This window comes from Lipotes vexillifer, unplaced genomic scaffold, assembly GCF_000442215.2.
Source record: "Lipotes vexillifer unplaced genomic scaffold, Lipotes_vexillifer_v1.1 scaffold414, whole genome shotgun sequence".
NCBI lineage: Eukaryota > Metazoa > Chordata > Mammalia > Artiodactyla > Lipotidae > Lipotes > Lipotes vexillifer.
Window position 1 is genome coordinate 1,661,190 of NW_006782864.1, and position 5,839 is coordinate 1,667,028.

The window sequence follows — 5,839 nt, forward strand, 5'->3', positions numbered from 1 at the left end:
TGGCACTAGATGGCCTTTAGGGTCTGTTACCACTTTGAGTTCCGTGGTGCGTGTGAAACATTGGACCCGCGGTGCCTGTGTAGACAGTAGGTTTGCCGCCCTTAAAAGAGTTATTAATCTGGCTCCGGGCAGCCTCCGTGGAGGAGCCGCAGATGGCTTCCCTGTGGAAACCAGCTCCTTTCCAGAGAGGCGGGATCCATGGCCTGAGGGGCGGAGGGAACCAGCATGAGTTGCTGTTACCTGAGATTTGCCTTTTGGGGGAGGAATAAAAATCAATCTTCAACCTTGTTACCCTCTAACGTGAAACTTTAGATCCACTGATTATTCAGCTGCGTTTTGAACCGTCAGCGTTTGTCAGTGTGGCTGACTCTCTCCCCAAACACTGCCTAGACGTAGGAAATGCCAGACTATAAATAATCAGACAAACTGCGCCATATCGGAGAGCATAAGCTGAAGAATTGATGCGTCTAAATGCACTCCCGGTTGGAAAATGACTGGGAGACAGAACATTCCACACTTTAAACGTTATTATCATTAGATCAAGGGTAAAGTTAGGATTGGGGGGGAATCCGGAGGGAAATTCTCTCTTTCTTTCTTTCCCTCCCTCCCCCTTTGCTTCTCTCCTCACCCCTAACATACACCGCCACCCATCCATCAGATACCTATGGTTCACTCTAAAATGATGATGAAAAAGCACCTGTGATCAGTTAACCCCCAACAACACGATCGATTTACTTTCACAAAGTAGGGGAAGCCGTGCAGTGTGAGTCTGGGATTTAGTCGGAAGGGTGGATTCCAGCCTCAGTCACTAATTAGCTGCAGGACCAAGGCGACTCAGTTTGATTTTTTGCATTTCCATTCCCCACCTTGTAAAACAAATAATAATCATCATTTTTAATGATAATAAAAAATCCGGGGGGCTTCCCTGGTGGCGCAGTGGTTGAGACTCCGCCTGCCGATGCAGGGGACACGTGTTCGTTCGAGCCCCGGTCCAGGAGGATCCCACATGCCGCGGAGCGGCTGGGCCTGTGAGCCATGGCCGCTGAGCCTGCGCGTCCGGAGCCTGTGCTCCGCAATGGGAGAGGCCACAACAGTGAGAGGACCGCGTAACGCAAAAATAAAAATAAAAAATAAAAATCCGGGATTGTCCTGTGTATCACACATCACAGTGTGAGCCGATGTGTTTGCAAACTGCTCTGCAAATGTACATTATTACCATGACTATTATAAGATGGAAAGCTCCCACTGCTTTGGAGGTTTTTTACAGAGATGCCTATTTGCTGTAAATGCAGGTTTTGTTTTATGGCTCCTCAAAGGATGGAATAATTACGTAAATAAGTCTCTGCTGAGCCAGGATGTGTAACTGCCCAACCAGGTGATCATGCCCTTACCTTGTAATATGTACACAGAGGAGCAGTAAGGAATGCAAGCACAGTGGGGAGTTGGCGCTACTCCCCAGATAACGACGGTTTTCGAAAGCCATCCCTGAGGGCGTGCAGGCCCTGGGTGGAGCCCCATCACCGTGGTGAGTCTGGCTGTCGACATCAGGCCCCCCAGGCCAGACCACAACTTGCAGGGCTGGCACGCAGCTGGGTGAGTGGTGTGGGGTGATAATCCTACTAGAAGAGCTTCACTTTTCAAAGAGTTTAAAAGGAATAATAGGGCTTCCCTGGTGGCGCAGTGGTTGAGAGTCCGCCTGCCGATGCAGGGGACACAGGTTCGTGCCCCAGTCCAGGAAGATCCCACATGCCGCGGAGCGGCTAGGCCCGTGAGCCATGGCCGCTGGGCCTGCGTGTCCAGAGCCTGTGCTCCGCAACGGGAGAGGCCACAACAGTGAGAAGCCCGCGTACCGCAAAAAAAAAAAAAAAAAAGGAATAGTAAATCCCCATTGCCAGCTAGGTGCCGGGAAACAGTTGCACCCATTTTCTGGAGGAAAATTGACAATGTGCATCAAAGCCCCAGAAATGTTTGTAACCTTTGACTACAGCCAGCCTAGGAAAATACCGAGGAACGATCTTAAAGAAATCATCACATTCAAGAGCACAAAGGTATTAACTGTGACATTGTTTAACTGGCAAAATAATTTAGGAAGAACCTAAGTGTTCAGCAATAGGGGATGGGTTAAGTGAAATAGCAAACCTTCTTAGGAACCCTTTCTCTGCAGCTAATAAAAGATGAACAGATCTGTATTTTTCTCACATCTGATTTTAATATGAAGTAATATTTCATATTGAGAAATATGTTGTTAACAAAAGCAGGATATAAAGCACCATGAATCCTATTTTTGGAGCCACATATATATTCATATGTGTTATGTGTGCATTTTTAGAGGTCTGGGGTGTAGTCACTTGAATAATAATACCCCCTAACGTTTCTGGAGCACTGGCTACAGAGCAGGCTCCATGCATGCGTTATCTGATTTAGACCTCTCACCGACCCCTGAAGCAAGCAGGTGTATTCTTATCCCACAGTGGGAGGTAATTCAGGAGCTGAGAGCAGTAGTAAGGAGCCCAAGCTTGTGCAGCTGCTAAGGGGCAGAACCAGGTCCGTCTGACTCCACAGCTGGGGTTGACAACCCTATTTTGATACAACCTTCCTCTCAGTAGCAGTTCTATTCGAACCGTGAGATTACAAGTTACTTTTATTATTTTTCTAAACTACTTGGTTTTTTAAAAACATTTATCTGATGATAAATTCTCCTTGCATGTGTATTTAAAACATAAGCGTGCTCCTCTCGATTGGATCAGATGGGGAAGTCAACACAGGGAATGATTGGCTACCAGAGGCTACTGGCATTTTTTTTTAATAAATTTTTTTTGGTATTAATTAATTAATTAATTTATTTATTATTTTTGGCTGTGTTGGGTCTTCGTTTCTGTGCGAGGGCTTTCTCTAGGTGCACCGAGCAGGGGCCACTCTTCATCACGGTGCACGGGCCTCTCACTTTCGCGGCCTCTCTTGTTGTGGAGCACAGGCTCCAGACGCGCAGGCTCAGTAGTTGTGGCTCACGGGCCCAGTTGCTCTGCGGCATGTGGGATCTTCCCAGACCAGGGCTCGAACCTGTGTCCCCTGCATTAGCAGGCAGATTCTCAACCACTGTGCCACCAGGGAAGCCCTTTAAAAATTTATTTATTTATTTATTTATTTAATTTTGGCTGTGTTGGGTCTTCGTTGCTGTGCGTGGGCTTTCTCTAGTTGCAGCAAGCCAGGCCTACTCTTCACTGTAGTGCGTGGGCTTCTCATTGTGGTGGCTTCTCTTGTTGTGGAGCACGGGCTCTAGTTGCGTGAGGGCTTCAGTAGTTGTGGTGCACAGGCTCAGTAGTTGTGGCTCGCGGGCTCTAGAGTGCAGGCTCAGTAGTTGTGGTGCACGGGCTTAGTTGCTCCGAGGCATGTGGGATCTTCCTGGACCAGGGCTCGAACCCGTGTCCCCTGCATTGGCAGGCGGGCTCTTAACCACTGTGCCACCAAGGAAGCCCACTACCAGCATTTTGAATATGGCCCTGGCTTATTGAATTGTAGGAACAGGGGAATACATAACCCTGGAGCATGACATTGTTCAGTGGATCATACTAAAGCACTTGTTGTTCTCATAACAATCCCACGAAGCAGGCAGGGAAGGTATTTTTATACGCATTTTGTAGATGAGGAACACTGAGGCTCAGAAACGGTGAGTGGCCTGTCCCAGGCTCCATGGCCCGAAGTAACAAAGGCTCCATTAAAACTGAGACCCTGGGCTTCCCTGGTGGCTCAGTGGTTAAGAACCCACCTGTCAATGCAGGGGACGTGGGTTCGAGCCCTGGTCCGGGAAGATCCCACATGCCGTGGAGCAACTAAGCCCGTGCGCCACAACTACTGAACCTGCGCTCTAGAGCCCGTGATCTGCAACAAGAGAAGCCACCGCAATGAGAAGCCCGCGCACCGCAACGAAGAGTAGCCCCCGCTCGCCGCAACTAGAGAAAGCCCGCGCGCAGCAACAAAGACCCAACGTGAACAAAAATAAATAAATTTTTTAAAAAAACAACAACAAAACTGAGACCCTATGATTCCTAGTCGAGTGTTTTTTTCAGGAAGAGTTGTTCTGGAGTGGAAACACATCCATGGGAGTTTGGGTGGGACTGAAGTTGGGTGGTGGGTCTGTGGCAGGGATGTCTGAGTCGGTACAGCAGGAAGCAAAGCCCTGTGCCCCCGAGGAGGTCGTGCCCTGATTCCATCCATGAGGACACTTTTTGGGTCCGGCTCAGAGCAGAGAGCTTCTGACCTGGAGATGGGCCAGACAGGCTCTTTCTCCAGAAAGGTACCCTCCGCCTTCCCCCTCCCCCTCCCCTCCCCCCCCACCCCAGGGAAACCCAACTCTCCCCTTTCTTCTCCTTCTTGTAGACACTTGTAGAAAAGGAAGTTTCACCAACATGAATCTGACCTTCTTCAACTAAGGCCCCTTGAAGACCAGTGTTTTATTCTCCAATTTAAAAATAAAAGAGAGGAACTTAATGTCCTTAGATTTTTAATGATTATCTCAGGACCTCGTAGAGATGGTCGGAGGTTTTGGGTACCACCCTGCCCCATCACCGTCATCATCACCATCACCACCATCACCATGAGATCCATCATGGCGCAGCACACAGCTGTCTCTTAAGCTCCATCTCCTGTCAAGTCACAGCAGCAATGTCATACTCTTGGATATAAGGTCACAATGTTGGGTTAGACACTCAGAGAAAGAAGGTGAGAGGGTTGAAAGGGGTGGGGCAACAGTGTCCACACTGGACTTCAGTGTCCACACTGAAAGATAGAAAGAAGGAGGGGAGAAAGGGAAGGGGGAAGAAAGAAAAGTGAATGAATGAATGAATGAACAAGCTCATGATAAGAGCTTAATAAAGGTTATTATTGTCAAGAATTTAATTCTTCCACCCCTCCTCTTAAAAGGATAAGAAGTACAGTTCTGTCTATTTGAATTTGGTTTACCTGTTTTTCTCCTGACTACTGATGGTGAAACTGCTCAAAATAAGAGAATGGTCCGATGCAGCATTAACAAGGGATTTCTGAGGAAGAGAAGGGCCTGAAAAAGCCATCTGCTGGAAAATCAGCACGTAAAACAATACAAGAGGGGTCTGTTGTAGTTGGCTGTCTTAGAACATTGTGTTGCTGCTGTACTATTCTCTTCCTCTTCTTTTTAAAAAAATTTATTTATTTAATTTATTTATTTTTGGCTGTGTTGGGTCTTCATTTCTGCGCGCGTGCTTTCTCTAGTTGCAGCGAGCGGGGGCTACTCTTCATTGCGGTGCCCGGGCTTCTCATTGTGGTGCCTTCTCTTGTTGTGGAGCATGGGCTCTAGGCACGTGGGCTTCCATAGTTGTGGCACACGGGCTCAGTAGTTGTGGCTCGCGGGCTCAGTAGTTGTGGCTCGCGGGCTCTAGAGCGCAGGCTCAGTAGTTGTGGCACACAGGCTTAGGTGCACTGTGGCATGTGGGATCTTACCAGACCAGGGCTCGAACCCGTGTCCCCTGCATTGGCAGGCGGATTCTTAACCACAGCACCACCAGGGAAGCCCCTCTGTGTCTTTCTTTTCTTCATCTTCCTCCTCTTTTTTTTCTACCCAGGAGCAGAAAAAGTAGAGGGCTCAGGATTTGGCTCTGCCAAAGCCCTGAACAAGTCACCCTAACTCCTGGGCTGCAATTTCATTTTCACAGTGAGGACACAGGCATGGTTGCTCTCTGAGTCGTGATCAGTCTCTCATGCTCCGGTTCCGCAATTATTCTTTAATAGCTCAGCGTTAGAGAATATTTGAGTGCCCCTATCTGCAGTTTTGAAAGTCTTAGGAAGTCCACCAGGCGCTTTCAGCAGG